Here is an 18,818-nt window from a genome sequence, read left to right as displayed (position 1 = left end):
TTGCTTCCTGAACTTCCAAGGTTAGGTAAGCCAATGAATTGCCTTTTTGTTTAAGCCAGTTTAGGCTAGGATTTTGTTACATGCCAATTAAGGTGACCTAACTTATCAGCCCTGGGATTTCTTTGGAAGGAATGATGCTAAAGCTGAAACTCCAGTACTTTGGCCACCTCATGTGAAGAGTTGACTCATTGGAAAAGACTCTGATGCTGGGAGGGATTGGGGGCAGGAGGAGAAGGGGACAACAGAGGATGAGATGGCTGGATGGCATCACTGACTTGATGGACGTGAGTCTGAGTGAACTCCGGGAGTTGGTGATGGACAGGGAGGCCTGGCGTGCTGTGATTCATGAGGTCGAAAAGAGTCAGACACGACTGAGCGACTGATCTGATCTGAATGATATAGAGCCTGGAGAAGGGAATGGCAACCCACTCCAGTATTCTTGCCTGGAAAATTCCATGGACAGAGGACTCTAGCGGGTTAGAGTCCATGGGGTTGCAAAGAGTCAGATACAACTGAGCGACGGAGCACACACACACAATGATATAGATAGAGATTTGTATCAAAAACAAACAAAATAAAAAAATATCTAAGTCTAAAGGAGGCATCGGGCGTATGAGGAAAAGTTCTAGGATCACAGCTGAGAGACTGAGGCCCAGCACAAAAGCTGGTGGAACCTAGAAATTTCTACAAGTTGACTCACAGACTCAGGGTGCACCTTCAGGTAAAAATAATTAAGCAAACAAAACATCTGATTTCTTCTGTGTGGCCGCATATGTTTGACTAGGGAGTTTCAAGAGAGAGAAACTGGAAAACTATCAGAATCCAAGATGGTGGCTCTGGAAGGAAAGTGGAGCAGAGATCGGGAGTTCTCTTCAGGAAACTAGTTGAGGAGTCAGCCATTTTACAATATCTGCTCTGCTGGGGAAAAGCAATGGGGTAGCTTGCTAAATGTTGAGCAAGGACGCTTGCAACAACTGCATTATTTAGGGCTTCTGTGACTTCAAATCAGAGGCTTTCCCAAACTTGGGAAGGTGCCTTTAGGGCCAAAAATAAAGGGGTGTGACTGCTAGCACACAAGCAGAAGGAACTCAGACAAATGAGGAATTGTAGTTTTATGAAATGGGGACTGTACAAAGCAGATGCATTAGGAATTTGGAACCAGGATAAGACAGTACATTGTTTGTTCAATTCCTGGTAGAAATCCTGCCCCCCAAATTATTTTTAATCATATATGGCAACTTCTTCACCAAAGAAGAGCTTTGATGCAATGCTAGCATAAAAATCATGGCAAGTACAGCTCAGAAGAATTTTGGAACTCAGAAACTTCCCTCCCAAACCACAGTTCGTCCAGTGCCTGTTTCTGGCAGGAATGGCCGACTCAGGGCTGATCAGGCAGCAGGGGCAAAAGATCAAAGTTTTCTTTACATCAGGAATTTTACATTAGGGCTCTAACATTCTTCTGATTCATGAGTTTTGGAGTATTTGGGACCATTTAACTCTGCTTCTACTGAGTAAACATTAGAAGCTATTTAAAAAGCAAGACAGAATTAACTCAGTCCAGTACACATTCAAATACCAAGGTCTAAGTCCCTTGGGCAAGACATTTGCCAACTACAGAAATCTAGCGCTCCATCTAGGAAGCCAAAGGAATCAGTCCACACCTTAGCCCCTTCTCATACCGTAAGACAGCTCATCTGGGTACCATGTGCTAAGCTATACTTATAGCAGAATAACATTTCCAGTACACTCAATCCTTGTTTTATATGGCAAATAGGAGAAGTGGTCTGGCTCTGTGATAAAAAAAACTCAGTACCCAAAATTAAACAGATAGTTGAGAAAAAGGCAATAGATCAACTCTAGAATAGTGCCTAAGGCATAGCAAGGACTTAAAAAATATGAGTGAATGAGTAAAGCACAAACTAAGTGAATGAATAAAGGCACAAGCTAATGAATAAATGAATAACTGAACTACTAGACTGGTTGGTGTGCCGTTGAAAATGAAACGTGGGAGAGAACCACCTGGAGGATTTTGGGAACTGCAGCAGCATCACAGTTGGTCAAAAGGACACATATTCATGGCTCATCCACTTAGCACAAGATGAGGAGGGAAACACCGAAGGCGAATGAGATTAAAAGGTGTACTTACATGATTTCTGCTCCTACTGCTTGTCATCCACTTGAGAAAATAAATATGCTAAGGGAACAAATGACATTGCAAATTAATTCTTTTTGTGAAATAAGGGGTGCAGAGAGAAAATATCTTACAAACATTCATACAGGTTCCGGGGTTGAAAGTCAGAGAAGACATCACATAGAACATCAGTGTGGGTAGAACTTGAATCTGTGCAGAGAAGGAGCAAAGCTGGCCTGGCGGTCAATGTACAACGTGAATACAATCATGTGACATACTTGGAACCCGCATGACATCTAAATATCTCTGTCTATATATCTCTTGGTCTCTCTGCTCCTGGTTCCTACAATTCTCTTATCTAGATTTCGGCCTCTGGTTCTGTTTCCAGTCCCATTACTTTGCATTCTTCTGAGCCTCAGAAAGCAAGAATCATCCTTTTAAAAGATAAATCTTATCTGTTTTCTCATCTATTTAAACCCTACAGTAGTTCCTCACTGACCTTAAAACAAAGTCCCCACTCTGCCCTCCAGCTACACTGAACCTCTTTCACTTCCCAAGTGTGCTATGGTGTCTCACCTCTGGGCTTTAGACACGATTTTTCACTCACCAAGAAACCTTTTCCCTGGCTTTCACCTGGCTGACTCCTATTCACAGGATTTCAGCCTAGATAACACTTCCTCGGGAAGGAGTCCCTTGGCCCCAGACTGTCTCTTCTCTTTTCTCACAGCCCCCTGAGCTTTCTCTCATAGAGCTTGTCACACTGCATGATCACATTTATTGTTCCATTTTGCCACCAAATTATACGCTCTATGAGAAGAGGGACAAGGCCTGTCCATGTTGCACTTTGTTATCAATGCAAATGATAGTGTTTGACACTTGTTAGGTATTCAATGGGCTTCCCTGGTAGCTGAGGTGGTAAAGAATCTGCCTGCAATGTAGGAGACCCTAGTTCTATTCCTGGGTCAGGAAGATCCTCTGGAGAGGGGATAGGCTACCCACTCCAGTATTCTTGGGCTTTCCTGGTGGCTCAGATGGTAAAGAATCCACCTGTAATGGGGGAGACCTGGGTTTGATCCCTGGGTTGGGAAGATTCCCTGGAGGAAGGCATGGCCACCCACTCCAGTACTATTGCCTGGAGAATCCCCATGGACAGAGGAGCCTGGCAGGCTACAGTCCATGGGGGCGCAAAGAGTCAGACACAACTGAGCAACTAAGCACAGCACAGCACAGGTATTCCATAAAGTTTTGCTGAATGGATACATGGAGAGATGGATGGGTGAATGAATTTTTTTTACAAACAAGTTAGAAGGGGATTGAGGATATGGTGGACCTTTAACAATAAGCTTCTGAGTTTTACCTTGAAAGCAACTAATTATCAAATAATTTTGAGTACAAACTGTGACAAAGCAAGAGCTGATGAAATTGATATTCACAAGAAAAATATAGGTACAATTGATTATACAGGAAGGGGAGCTTTGAGAATAAAGGAAAAGAAGTCAATGATTTCATTTTACAAGAAGAAAGGGTTTAAGAGAAGGCAGCATGAAATCAAGGGTATAGTTGAAATGCTTCTTAGAGGAGGTACTAATATTTGGGGACTTTTAAGATTGAGCTCAACCCAAAGTTGATCCTCAGAACCAAAGATCATTCTCCCTCCATGCCACATTATAAACACCAGCACATGCCTTACCCAGGCACACACACACATAGAAAAAAGGAAAGGTGAAGTCTTGAAAACAGTTTGTTAATAACCCCTTCCACAGGGATGAGCCAGTTTCTCTGACTGGGGACAGAGAATGACAAAGATTCACAGCTGAGCAGAGGATATGGACACACTCAAGCCTGACTTCTCTCAGGTTGGAGCGCCAGCAAATACGCAAGCTGGTCCTCAACTTACCCAACCAATAGGGCTGAGCTGGTCCTTCTTCAAAGATTAAAAAAGAAGGAAAAAAAGAAGAAAATTAAAATGTTACCATTGTTCTATTATTCTGTGGGTGGTAAGTGCCATGTAGGCAGAGGAGGGACAAAAAGACCAGCCAGTTTGCAAATACTAGAAAGGTCACAACAGCCCGACCAGCTCATGAATGGTCTTAGAATACACAGCCAGGGTGATTCCTGAACCTCATTCTGTTTGGAGTCAAATGTTGTTTGGATTATAATATTAAACTAGGACTAACATGACCCACACTGTTAAGATTACTTAAAGAGTGGAAAATTGCATAACAGAATTTTTTTTTTTTAGTCTTCTAGCCTGAGAGTCATAATTTGTAGGGAGCACTTAAATACTGACTATTTACTAACCGTTGACAGCTTTTTCAGTTCGGTACAAAATGGAAAAGAAGTCCCAGTGCCTCCTCTGGGAGTGATAAGTTAAGCAGGCAAAGAATCTAACATAATATAGACAAGGTGTGGCTGTAAAGTTATGACAGGGAATCTTTTCAACAAAAATATCAGAACTTACTGTTCAAGAGAGCCATTCTGCAAATCCCTTACTTTGGGGTATAGTACAATTAGTTCAGAGGTATGTCTATTGCTCAAACATTTTTGGAAGGCATCTTCAGACATTGCGACTCGGTGTGGTCTAATGAAAGAAGCGTAAATGTTGAATTCTGACCATTATCAGCTGCATGAGTGTAGTCAAGTTTCCTAAACTATCAACTCCTTAGATTTTTTTTTCTCCTGTGAAATGGAGATGAGCTCCTATACTACAGTTTTAAGAGGATCAATGAAATAATGCTATAAGCACCAGTCTTAGCCTGCTGGCCATCAAAGGCAGCCATTCCCATGTCATCTAAGTTCAGTTTGCAATAAAATCAATCTTGTTAGGTAATCATGGAATTTTTTGACTAGCAGCACAATTACTCAGCTTGATTATTTTTACAGACATTCAACTTAGTTCCCATATTAGTTTCCTAGGGCTGATGTCACCAAGTACCATACACTGGGTGGCTTAAACAACAGAAATCCTCTCACAGTTCTGGAGGCTAAGTCCAAACCCAAGGTTTCAGCAGGGCCATGCTCTCTCTCTCTAAAGGCTCTTGAACAGGACCTTCCTTGCCTCCTCCTCTCTCTGATGGTCCCCATTACATCCTGATGCCCTTTGGCTTGTAGATGTAGCTCTCCAATCTCTGTGTTCATCATGACTTGGCATCTTCCCTGTGTTTATTTGTTTGTGTGCCTCGTCTCCTTTCCTTATACAAACTTCTGTTAGGACCTAAAGTTAGTCATTCAGTTGTGTCCAACTCTTCACAGTTCCATGGACTATAGCTAACCAGGCTCTTCTGTCTATGGAATTCTTCAGGCATGAGTACTGGAATGGGTTATCATTTCCAGGCAGATTCTTTACCCTTTGAGCCACCAGGGCAGACAGAACTTAGGGCCCACCCTAATTCACTATGACCTCTTTAATTATAATTGCAAATACCCTATTTCCACGAAAGATCACATTCTGAGATTCCATGTATATGTCAATTTTAAAGAGTTTACAAAGGTCTGTCTAGTCAAGGCTATGGTTTTTCCAGTGGTCATGTACGGATGTGAGAGTTGGACTATAAAGAAAGCTGAGCACCGAAGAATTGATGCTTTTGAACTGTGGTGTCAGAGAAGACTCTTGAGAGTCCCTTGGGCAGCAAGGAGATCCAACCAGTCCATCCTAAAGGAAATCAGTCCTGGGTGTTCATTGGTAGGACTGATGTTGAAGCTGAAACTCTAATACTTTGGCCACCTGATGTGAAGAGCTGACTCATTTGAAAAGACCCTGATGCTGGGCAAGAATTGACAGCAGGAGGAGAAGGGGACAACAGAGGATGAGATGGCTGGATGGCATCACCAACTCAATGGACATGGGTTTGGGTGAACTGTGGAAGTTGGTGATGGAGAGGGAGGTCTGGCCTACTGTGGTTCATGGGGTCACAAAGTGTCAGACACAACTGAGTGACTGAACGGAACTGAACTATTCAACCCACAGTGAAAGTGAAAGTGTTAGTCACTCAGTCATGTCCAACTCTTGGCAACCCCATGGACTGTAGTCTGCCAGGCTCCTCTATCCATGGAATTCTTCAGGCAAGAATTCTGTAGTAAGTAGCCATTCCCTTCTCCAGGGAATCGTCCCAACCCAGGGATCAAACCTGAATCCCCTGCATTGCGGGCTGATTCTTTACCATCTGAGCCACCAGGGAAGCCCATTCTGTGCCCAAAATCAAACTTTAAAAAAAAAAAAAGTCAGAGTTTAACATTCTTGAGGACTTTCAAAACAATCCAGTGCAAGGTTTTACAAAAGTTAGCAAAGAAAAAGAGTTCCAGAGATGTTTCAGACAGTGGAAGCTGGCAACTTTATTGAAAAACATGGCATGGCCACCATTGTGATTAATTTAAGGCCATCATGTCTGACTCTGAGTATATATGTCATGATATAAACTTTAGTTAGACCACTCTTTTGTCCCTTCATGAATGTGGAATGGAGAGTGTACTCATGCTTGTCTATGCTTACCAACTGACATTCATTTCAAAAGGGCTTAAAACTCAACACTCAGAAAACGAAGATCATGGCATCTGGTCCCATCACTTCATGGGAAATAGATGGGGAAACAGTGGAAACAGTGTCAGACTTTATTTTTTGGGGCTCCCAAATCACTGCAGATGGTGACTGCAGCCATGAAATTAAAAGACGCTTACTCCTTGGAAGGAAAGTTATGACCAACCTAGATAGCATTTTCAAAAGCAGAGACATTACTTTGCCAACAAAGGTCCGTCTGGTCAAGGCTATGGTTTTTACTGTGGTCATGTATGGATGTGAGAGTTGGACTGTGAAGAAAGCTGAGTGCTGAAGAATTGATGCTTTTGAACTGTGGTGTTGGAGAAGACTCTTGAGAGTCCCTTGGACTGCAAGGAGATCCAACCAGTCCATTCTGAAGGAGATCAGCCCTGGGATTTCTTTGGAAGGAATGATGCTAAAGCTGAAACTCCAGTACTTTGGCCACCTCATGCAAAGAGTTGACTCATTGGAAAAGACTCTGATGCTGGGAGGGATTGGAGGCAGGAGGAGAAGGGGACGACAGAGGATGAGATGGCTGGATGCCATCACTGACTCCATGGACATGAGTCTGGGTGAACTCCGGGAGTTGGTGATGGACAGGGAGGCCTGGCGTGCTGTGATTCATGGGGTCACAAAGAGTCGGAGACGACTGAGTGGCTGAAATGAACTGAACTGAACTGAGAGTTATTCACTCAAAAAGAATAAAATAATAATAAAAGAGGTGTCTTCTAAATTTGTCCTGGCCAGAAACATATCCAGGCTGAGTTACTCTCTTTCCCCTTCCTACCTCCAAGCTCTGTGTTACACCTTCTGCATTTGTAGAAATATCATATACTTCTCTAGATAGGCAGCCTTTATACATCTTTTGACACAAACAGAGAATTAAGGATATACTCCAGTCTCAGATGGAATTTCTTAATAAAAAAAGGCAGATTTTTGATGGAGACAGATGCCTAAAGAAAACCAAGTTTACTGCAGGGCTCTTGGAGAGAATCCTTCCTTGCCTCTTTCTCACTCTGATGGTCACTAATAATTCTAATGGCTCTTGGTTTGTAGACATAGCTCTCCAATCTCTGTGTTCATCATCACCTGGCATCTTCCATTCTGTATTAGTGAACTTTGACACCAGGCTTACACCTGAAAAACTGATCTAAAGGGAACTTAACCTGGGAAGCAAGGCATACATTTTGAAAACTCAGATGCCTACAAGAAGCATGGCAGCCTAGGGCTCTAAAGTCAACAACCTGCAAAGGCCAAGCAGACAGGCTCCACAAGTGAAGCAAAACTAATTCAGTTCACAGTGAACACACGGGAGACATCCTGTTGAAGGTAATCAGTGGTTTCCCTGCTCCAGCCCGTTGGTGTCCTGCTTCATTTGTAAGAGAAACCCAATATACAAAAGATTTAGATATAGTATACCAGTTTTTAATTAGGATATTGCAATATAATTGCCAAATAATAAATTGCACATATTTAAAAAGTACAACTTAAGAAATGTCAGATGAATGGATAAAAAAAGCAAGGCATGTACATGCAATGGAACATTACTCCAGGCATAGAAAAAAAGAATGAAATACTGCCATTTGCAACAATGTGGATGGACCTGGAGAGTATTATGCTTTAAGTGAACTAAGTCAGACAGAGAAAGACAAATACACTAGATTTTCTCTTATATGTGGAATCTAAAAAATAAAACAAATGAATGCCTATAATAAAATAGAAACAGACTCACATAACTATAGAGAACAGACTAGTTGTTATGGTGGTGGGGCGGGGGTGGCGGGAGGAGAGAAGCTAGGGATTAAGAGATACAAAATACTCTGTGTAAAATAGATAAGCAACAAGGTATATTGTTGTACAGCACAGGGAAATAGAGCCATTATTTTGCAATAACTTTAAATGGAGTATTATTAAGTCGATAAGTGGTGTCCGACTGTTTGCAACTCCATGGACTGCAGCACGCCTGGTCTCCCTATCTTTTACCATCTCCCAGAGTTTGCTCAGACTCACATCCATTGAGTTGGTGATGCCATCCAACCATCTCATTCTCTGTTGCCCTTCCTCCTCCTGCCCCCAGTCTCTCCCAGCATCAGGGTCTTTTCCAATGAGTTGGCTCCTCACATCAGGTGGCCAAAGTATTGGAGCTTCAGCATAGTCCTTCCAATGAATATTTAGGGTTGATTTCCTTTAGAATTTACTGTTTTGATCTCCCTGCAGTCCAAGGGATTCTCAAGAGTCTTCAGCACCACATTTTGAAATCATCAATTATTTGGCACTCAGCCTTCTTTATGGTCCAACTCACACATCCTTACATGATTACTAGAAAAGCCATAGTTTTAACCAGATGGACCTTTGTTGGCAAAGTGATATCTCTGCTTTTTAATATGCTGTCTAGGTTTGTCATAGCTTTTCTTCCAAAGAATAAGCATCTTTTAATTTCATTGCGGCAATCACTGTCTGCAGTGATTTTGGAGCCCAAGAAAATAAAATCTTCCACTATTTCCATTTTTCCCCATCTACTTGCCATGAAGTGATGGGACTGGATGCCATGATCTTAGTTTTTTGAATGTTGAGATTTAAGCCAGCTTTTTCACTCTCCTCTTTCATCCTCATCAAGAGGCTCTCTACCATTAGGGTGGTATCACCCTACCATTAGGGTGGTAGGCTTTCTACCATTAGGGTGGTACCATCTGCATATCTGAGGTTGTTGATATTTCTCCCAGCAATTTTGATTCCAGCTTATGATTCATCCAGCCTGGCATTTCACATGGTGTACTCTGCATATAACTTAAATAAGCAGGGTGACAATATATAACTTTGACATACTCCTTTCCCAATATTGAATTCATCCAATATTCATGTTGAATACCTGACATAATATTATAAATCAACTATACTTCCTAAAAATATAAATTAAATAAAAATAAAATGTGCAATTTATAAGCACATATATATATATGCTAAATATTTAACCTTTTACGAAACTACCAAACCGGTTCCAGAATGGCAGTTACCACTTTACATTCCTACCAGCAGTGTACAAGAGTTCCATTTCTCTGCATGCTTGCTAACACTCAATATGGCCAGTCTTTTTAATTTTAGCCATTTTAATAGTTGTATAGTGATATCTTCCTGGTGGCTCAAATGGTAAAGCTTCTGTCTGCAATACAGAAGACCTGGGTTCAATCCCTGGGTTGGGAAGATCCCCTGGAGAAGGTAATGGCAGCCCACTCTGGTACTCTTGCCTGGAAAATCCAATAGACAGAGGAGCCTGGTAGGCTACAGTCCATGGGGTCACAAAGAGTCAGACATGATTGAAGGACTTCACTATCACTTCACTAGTGATATCTCATTGTGGTTTTAATTTGCATTAATTAACATTCCCTTAAATATATTCCTTACTTCAGTTGAATATCATTTTATATGTTTATTTGCTATCTATAAATCTCATTTGCTTAAGTGTACATTTAAATCTTCTGCCCAATTTTATTGGGTTATTTATTTTCATATTATTGAGTTTTCAGAGTTCTTTCTATAAACTCTATACCTGTCCTTTATCAGATATGTGAGTTTCAACTCTTTTCCCCCAATCCATGACTCGTCTTTTATTCTCCTAACAGTATCTTCCAAAAAACACAAGTTTTTAATTTTTCTAGAGCCCAGCTTATTTTTTTTTTCATGTGATCATGATTTTGGTGTTTTAGCTAGGAAATTTTTGCCTAACCCAAGATCATAGAGATGTTCTCCTATATTTTCTTTCTCCCATTTTAGAATGCTGGGAATAATTTTAAATTCTATGAAAATTTTCTTTAGGCCAAACAAACACATCTATGGACTCCATGTAATGTGTGAATCACCTGTTTATAATGTTATTTATAACATGATCCCTCAGATCCCAATTTTTATCTCAAATAAATATATTTTTAAGTCCTGAAATCCCAAATTTTATATCATGTGACGCTAATGAGTCCCTTGCTGAAAATTTTCACGACACATCATCTCTTAAAAGTAACTGTGAGAAGTCTCACTCGGGCTCATCTTTTCCTTACACAGAAGATCAATGCTTTCTTTTTAAAAAGTTTTGAATGTGGGACTTCCCTGGCAGTCCAGTGGTTAAGACTCCACACTTGCAATGCAGGGGTTGCAGGTTCCATCCCTGGTCAGAAAACTAAGATCCCACATCATGCTCTGCGGTGCGGTCAAAAATAAATAAATAAAAAACCACATGGAGAGAAGTTTAAAAAAAAAAAAAGTGCTGGAAGTCTGAATTCTTTTATTGAGTAATGAGAAAAAGAGTAAATTATGACTTACTTCTTCTGAATTTAAATTTGCTTGGACTTCTGGTCGGATGAAAATGACCTTCACTAACACAGTGCATTAACAATCTACCACATCAGCCAACTATTACTGACCTTTAACTAATAAGAAAACTGGTGAGAAGGGTTAAAAGGGAAAGGGCAAAGCGAAACCAGACTTTTCTGTTTAAATTTTGCTTTCGGGTGATCAGGCTCAGTGCTAGTTGAGGCACCTTATTCTTCAGTGCTATCTCAGAACCCCCCCAAAAAAATGATTTCAAAAGCACTTGACTAAATAAATGTCCTTTCTTTAACATGGGCGCTCCAGCTTAGTGTTTTTAATATACTGGAGAAGATAAACTTCTGGCCCTGGGCAGATGCTGAAAACGTTTTTGTGTAGTCAACAGAGAAAGTGTGTTCTTAGCCCCTCTGGCATTGTTCTGAAATCCACACGTGATGCAGGAAATTAGTTGTCTCATGTCCAAAGACTGTTCACGAGAACAGTTTTTTTTTTAATGTGTTCAGACACCACAAAGATGCAGGGTGCAGTTTAGAATGTGTGATGTGTCTTGTGAGGCTGGAGCTTAAGAATGTCACTGTGTGGATGGGCAGACCACAGGCGAGGGAGAGCAGGAAGCTAGCAGAGCCTTCTATTGGGAAAAAGCCTTGCTGGACCCTCTGAAACGATGACAGCATTAAACGTCAGGAAATCAAAAAGAGCAAAGACAACTATTGAGCCCCAGTGCTCTATGCTGCTGCTAAGTCGCTTCAGTCGTGTCCGACTCTGTGCGACCCCATAGACGGCAGCGCACCAGGCTCCCCCGTCCCTGGGGTTCTCCAGGCAAGAACACTGGAGTGGGTTGCCATTTCCTTCTCCACCAGTGCTCTGTACGTGCATAAAATTTCTCTTCTATTAAAGCTGAGAGGCTGATTTGGACCAAAGACTGTAAAATTCAGAAAACTTACTTTGGTGACTCTGCTACTCTGTTGATCATTTCGATAATGGTTCAAAAGCAGTCCTGAACTCCTGTAAAGAGCACTTTCAGAGGTGTGAAAGTTTTCCATTGCCCTTACAGGAGAATATTGCCTCTGAACCCTTTTCATCTCCTCTTCCAGGGCGTTTGCAGTATTCTCAAAGTGGTAGGCCAGTTTATGCTCCCTCTGAAGCCATTCCATGCTACTGTGCTTATTTAAAAAAAGAAAGAAAGAAAATTCAGAGGACCAGCAAGAGGTTAAATGTCTTGGAACTTCCAGTGTGTTAACAATTCAGACTCAAACACCCTGTGGAACCTCACATCCTCAATTTTGCCCCAGCTACCATGTACCCTGTATTTCAAGTACCTCCATATTTCTTTGTTTTTTTTTTTTTTTTTTTTTCAGTATTTAGTACTTGTCCTCAATCAGTCCGTTACAGCCCAGAATGAAGCTTTAATCCAAGGTATGGAAGGTTTAAATAAATATGAACTGAGGAACAACTTTCCTAGCAAACTCCATTACAACAGAACTTGAAGAAATTATAAGATCTGTTATCTTAAGGGTTTCCTCCATATCCTCACAGAAAGGATGGTCAAAAGCAAGAGTTTTGGATGTTGTTTTTCTGAAGTGTGTGGAGAGATTATAGTTTGTCTAGGAGGAAATTTAACTATTTTATTTATTAGAAAACATATTGCCCTCGATGGACAAAGGTGGCCGTTTTATGTTAGTTTTCTTTATGTTAGTCCCGGGTGACTTGGCCTGGTAAGGAAAGCACAAACTTTGGGATTTATGGCAAGTTTGCCACTGGATGTCTGTGTGGCCTTGAGCAATTGTTCTGACTTCTCTGAGACTCAGCATCGTCACATACAAAGAGGACTACTGGCATCCAGCCCAGATGGTTGGTATGAGGACTCAGGGATCTTCAAGAGCCAAGCAGGTACCCAGGCATTATGGCTGTTATGCTTCTGCTCTCAAAACACTGTCAATTCTATCGGAGCTGTTTTTTATATTTTATGACTGCATATTTCACCTCTGATTTCCCACAATACTCTTCAGGGAAAGGAAAGTGTCTTATCAGCTCATCTTTGCATCATTCATCTTACAGAGGCCCAGTGAAGAAGAAGCATTCATTAAATATTTTTGGAAGGAAGGAAAGAAAGAAGGAAGGGAAGAATGAGTTACTTAGAAGAGTGATTAAATGATTAAAAGCATTTACTCTGGAGTCAAATTGGATTTCAAATCTGAACACTGCAACTCACCAGCTGCCTGATTTTGGGGCAGGTTATTCAACTTTCATCTGTAGAAAGAAGATAACAATATCTACCTCAAAGAGCTGTGATAAGGGTTACAAGATTAATTTTGCAGAGAGTTTAGCATAGTTTTCAACATGTGGGAAGCACTCGGTGACTGTTACTCTCATTATTATTATGCAGTTTACTGGAACTTCTCTTAAATCTGATAGACGCTTTGCAAATGATTGGGTAACAGTTGCGTTGGTCCTTGCTGAAAACAGGCATGGGAATCCTATGATCACTAGAAACAAGTTGTAAACAATCAATGCTCTCCTGGAACTGCACACCAGAGAAGATGGGCTGCCACCGTCACCAACAAGCCTGACCCTGTTGGCAGTGTGGAATTTTAACCAGTTCAGACAGTGTTTATCTGAACAGCGCTTGTGCAGTGTTCTGAACATTTGAACAGTGCTTATCTGTAAGTTCAAGGCACAGGGCTGAGGGTTCTGAAGCTTTCATATATAAATTGCACTCTGCCCTCCAGGAGCTGGTAACTCATAAATCACTCTAAGAAAAAGCAGACGGTGATCAAGTGTTCCAGTCCTTGGGCAGACCACAGTCTGGACCCAAAGGGTGAGGAGAGGTGACCTGCTAATTGGGGGAAAATGGGTTCTGGGTTCAAATCGCTGTCTCACTGTTTTCTGGCTGGGAAAAACTTTATCTACTCATATGCAAAGTGAGAGCGCTTGGAGTAACCAACCACTTTATGGAATGGTGGGAACATTAGATGAGATCATGCTTGCAGCTGGACATAACATCTGGTCAGTGCTCAATAAATGGTAGCCATTATTATTGTTGTGGCTGGTTTTATTACCTAGCTAGTATTATTTTAATTGGATAATAATAATATTGTTATAGGTATTAATGCACAAGATAATAACACTGCTGCTGCTAAGTCGCTTCAGTCGTGTCCGACTCTGTGCGACCCCATAGACGGTGGCCCACCAGGCTCCCCTGTCCCTGGGATTCTCCAGGCAAGAACACTGGAGTGGGTTGCCATTTCCTTCTCCAATGCATGAAAGTGAAAAGTGAAAGTGAAGTCGCTCAGTTGTGTCTGACTCTTAGCGACCCCATGGACTGCAGCCTACCAGGCTCGTCCATCCGTGGGATTTTCCAGGCAAGAGTACTGGAGTGGGGTGCCGTTGCCTTCTCCAATAATAACACTACTAGCATATTAAAACTAGCAGGAATGCATGTGTGCTAAGTCTCTTCAGTCGTGTCTGACTCTTTGTGACCCGATGGACTATAGCTCATCAGGTTCCTCTGTCCAAGGGATTCTCCAGGCAAGGATACTGAAGTGGGTTGTCATGCCCTCCTCCAGGGGATGTTCCCAACTAAGGGATCGAACCCATCTCTTATGTCTAACCTACATTGGCAGGCAGATTCTTTACCACTAGTGCCAACTGGGAAGCCTCATCTTTATAAAACAGTAGCTAATATTATTATAATGTTAATCAGCATGATATTACTTCAAGCTGTATATGGGGGCTCAGATGGTAAAGAATCTGCCTGCCAATGCAGGAGACTTGGGTTCCATCCTTGGGTCAGGAAGATCCCCTGGAGAAAGGAATGGCTACACACTCCAGTATTCTTGCCTGGAAAACCCCATAAACAGAGGAGCCTGGTGGGCTACAGTTCATAGATAGCATCACAGAGCTGGACACGACTGAGCAACTAAGCTCTCTCTCTATATATATATATACATACATATTGTATGTATAATGGTATAACTACATAAACTATAAAAAAAAGTAACAATATAATAATAGTATTTGTAATGTGGTAAGTGCTTCATGGAGACTCTGTCATTCAGCTCAGTCTTGAAAAATGGATATATTTAAGCAATACTTGGCTGTTTCATTACATCTAAGTAATGAAAGGTGTTCTTACCTGATGCCTTTCCGTTTCTAATGGGTTCTAGGTTTTCTCTACTGTGATGTGAAGGACCACTTGCAGAAGTTTCTTGCCTGGAGAATCCCAGGGATGGAGGAGCCTCCTGGTGGGCTGCTGTCTATGGGGTCGCACAGAGTCGGACATGACTGAAGGACTTAGCAGCAGCAGCAGCAGCAGCAGCAATGAGTATGAGGCCTGGAACCAAAAACTGTCAGGGGTGAAGAACAGAAAACAATGCCTGTTCAACACAAATTCCCCAGGTCACTGCTTTCCCATTTTTTCCTACCTTGCCTCACCCACCCTGACATCCCACAAGACAGCCAGGGCAGCGCTGATCAGAGCACTCCACACATTATAAACATTCGCTTCACAATTACTATATTATTAGTATTTATGTTGAAAACGAATTCCCCTTTGGGATTCCCATTCAACTCTATTGGCACCTGGTGGATCCTTTAATATTTAAGTTCCTCCATCTTCAAAGATCCACATCAGAGTCTTTCCTGAGGCTAACTGAAAGTTCTTGCACCTGGGAATTTCCCTTGTGGCAGGAAACCCTAAACGGGGAATGTTTCATGCAAAAAAGAAATGTTCAAGGGAGCAGATAAGGCAAAATGGAGGGGTGGGTGAGTCCTGAGGTCCAAAAACCACACAGAAAGATTTAAACTAGTCTGCCTCCACCCCCTTTCCCCATTCCCATTAGAGGTTTATGAAACAAGTGTGTATGTGTGTGTATGTGTGTTTGTGTGTGCGCATGTGCATGTGGGTGTGCTTATACACATGTGCACATGCAAGAATTAGGAAGGGAGCCATAAATCAGAACTCAAATTTGCACGGACTTCCCAGAAAATATTTCATGATGTGTGTGTGTAAAATAAATCTAAGGCAGCCATTCTCAAACTTCAATGAGCAGAAGAACCACTGGGAGAAACAACGAAAATTTACATTTCCACCCCCCAGAGAACCTGGTTTAGGAGGTCCAGACTAGAGCTCTGGAATCTTTATTTTTAACAAGCGTCCCATGTCATTTCAGTGCAAATGGTCCTTGAACCACTCTGCAAAATGCTAGTCTAGGGTTTATATTTTTCTCTTTTTATATATATATTTTTTATCATATTCGTGGACGGGGGAGTAACTTTTAACTATTTTCCCCAATTTTCCCACTAAGCCTGAGTCCCATCATTGCCACGACTGGGGATTTTCCCCTTCATTTTTGGAAACTATTTAGTCTCTGAAATCTAAAGTCCCTTTGTGTTCAATAAGGCTGCTACTACTAAGTCACTTCAGTCTTGTCCAACTCTGTGCGACCCCGTAGACGGCAGCCCACCAGGCTCTCCCGTCCCTGGGATTTTCCAGGCAAGAACACTGGAGTGGGTTGCCATTTCCTTCTCCAAGGCATGAAAGTGAAAAGTGAAAGTGAAGTCTCTTAGTCGTGTCCGACTCTTCGCGACCCCATGGACTGCAGCCTACCAGGCTCCTCCGTCCATGGGATTTTCTAGGCAAGAGCACTGGAGTGGGGTGCCATTGCCTTCTCTGGAATAAGGCTGGGGCAAGTGTAATAGAGACGACTTTACTCTGGATCTCAGTTAGACAAAGACAGAGAATATCAGAAAGGTTATTTCTTCAGAAGTTTTCCACCAAGAGCAGTTTAATCTAAGGGAAGTCAGCTAAACTGGGTCTCCTGCAAGCTACCCTTCCCTTGTGAACTTAAAAGTGAGGTGGTTAACTTATGCACAGAGCACATGGGCCACAGAAACACACCTACATGAGCCGGTGAGGCAGGGGTGGGGGGCTGCGGGGGGAGGGGGGAGGTGGAACCCAGGGCTTTGACCTGCTACATGTGAGCAGCCGTGGGATGAACCCAAGGGACCCAGGACCCAGGCAGATAATGCAGGAGCCTGACCCCATCCTGTCCTGGGGCTCGCCTTTTCTTGGGTTCCCAGGGGACAGCCCAGGTGCCTATTGTAAAGGAAGGAAACTTGATAGCATGAATCACAATGTCTTTTGTGTCTGCATTTGAAGTTGAATGAACTCTGCTCCTGGATGAGGTGGAAGAAGAAGGAAGGAAGGTTTCCTGGAACCTGGACTAGACATGGTCCCTCAGAGGGAGCCCTGCCTGCTGTGGAACAGAGTGAGGAAAACGAGAGATTCTGAATTTAGTGGCAGAAGTAAATACCCTCACAAGAAACTCGAAGACCAAGAAATGCTCTTACCTGGGAAAGTTGTCCCAAGGTTTTTAGAACAGCAGTTAACCCCCTCGCTCTACCTGCTGTTTTCACATCTATGGATTTCAATTTCTTCTGTGAAATAAACGTATTAGAACCAATGATGTCTTTGACCCTCCAGTCCTAACATCTGAAGAATTATCGCTTTATCCAAGTTGAGAGCCGGAGAACTGTATTAGGCTACAATGATCTTTAGTAGTTGAAAATGTTATCTATTACCATGTCACAAACAACTCCAAAATGTTGTGGCTTAAAGCAACTGTTTTATTTTGTTCCCAATTTCGTTGGGAATTTAGGAAGTGTTCACTCTGGTGGTTTATCTCTGATCCCAGCTGGGGCTGGAGGATCTATTTCTGAGATTCTAGAAGTGCTTCTCACTCAGCTAATAGATGCCACAGTGCTTTCTCACTCTCTCTTTCTGTCTCTTTCCTTCCTTCCCTCCATCTCTCTCATCTCCCTCTCATTCCTTTTGTGGCAACTCACCTCCCAGGACCCTCACACGCCTCCTGCTTCCCACAGCCTGGCAACCGCAGCGAGGGCGGACTTCCCATATGAGGCCTTGATCTTCCAAAAGACCAAATCAGAAGCTGCTGATCCTCTTAAACACAAGGCCCAGAGCCAGCCCAGCATCACCTCCACACACTCTGTTGGTCAAAACATCACAAGCCAACTCAGATTTAAATGGAAAGCTAGAACCCTCTGCTCTATGGGAGAAGAATCAGAAAATACCAAACTATCTTCAATCTTCCACAGTCAGCATTAAATAGAAATCGATTCCCAACATGATTAAATCTACCCCATGGCAATGACTCCCCCCAAAAAGAAAAGTTTGTTCTTTCACAAAACTGCTAAGATTCAGATTTCTTAAAAGAAGAGGGCTGTTTTGGACATCCATTGATTGTCCTTTGGCCTCTTTATACCCAGTCAAGAAGCCAAGTGTGTGGAAGTTCAGGTTCTTGAAGACACTGTTTCCAGACCAAAAAGTTGTACTAAAATAGATACTGATATCTGTCTTTTAAAAAGTGTTTTAAGGATTCATTTTAGCATAACTGACTTTTATCTTTGATAATGCTGAATCCTTGGCTGTTTCAGAAAGAGCAGCAGAGGAAGGGCTAAGAAGGATCCAGAAACTCTACCTATGAGACATTGTTACTGAGGACCACTCCATGGGCACAAGGAGAAGCTCATTTCTCAGTGCTCTGCTTATGGTGCTCAGCGTGACACTGTTGCTACCCTTGCAGTCTACACACTAACAGATCTTTGTTGCTCTGTGTGCAGCAAATTCTTTACTATGAATAATCTATGATAACAAATGCTCCCTTTAGTTTCTTCTCAGTCTTGAGAGTATTGGAGCTCCCAAGAGGAAAAAAAATCAGCGCTCAATAGGAATTAGATGCTAGAAATGCTCTCTTTAAGCATTGCTAGGGTGAGAAATGGAATGGCACCATTTGACCTATGAATATGGTACGGGGA

General features: G+C 42.1%; 1 long non-coding RNA gene across 2 annotated transcripts in view; it reads right to left on the bottom strand.

Moving 5' to 3' along the window:
- The window catches only part of LOC129636776 (uncharacterized), a 200,126-nt gene that overhangs the window by 16,683 nt on the left and 164,625 nt on the right, over positions 1 to 18,818 (bottom strand). For both annotated transcript variants that reach the window (XR_008707111.1, XR_008707110.1), the window contains exons 5-6: positions 15,118 to 15,328; positions 2,147 to 2,194 (exon numbers count right to left, since the gene is read on the bottom strand). This is a non-coding gene — a long non-coding RNA (uncharacterized LOC129636776). The remainder of the gene's footprint in view (positions 1 to 2,146; positions 2,195 to 15,117; positions 15,329 to 18,818) is intronic.

Source organism: Bubalus kerabau, chromosome 22 (assembly GCF_029407905.1).
Source record: "Bubalus kerabau isolate K-KA32 ecotype Philippines breed swamp buffalo chromosome 22, PCC_UOA_SB_1v2, whole genome shotgun sequence".
NCBI classification, from domain to species: Eukaryota; Metazoa; Chordata; class Mammalia; order Artiodactyla; family Bovidae; genus Bubalus; species Bubalus kerabau.
The sequence above is the reverse complement of the archived record's forward strand: the minus strand, read 5'-3'. Positions and strand labels throughout refer to the sequence as shown.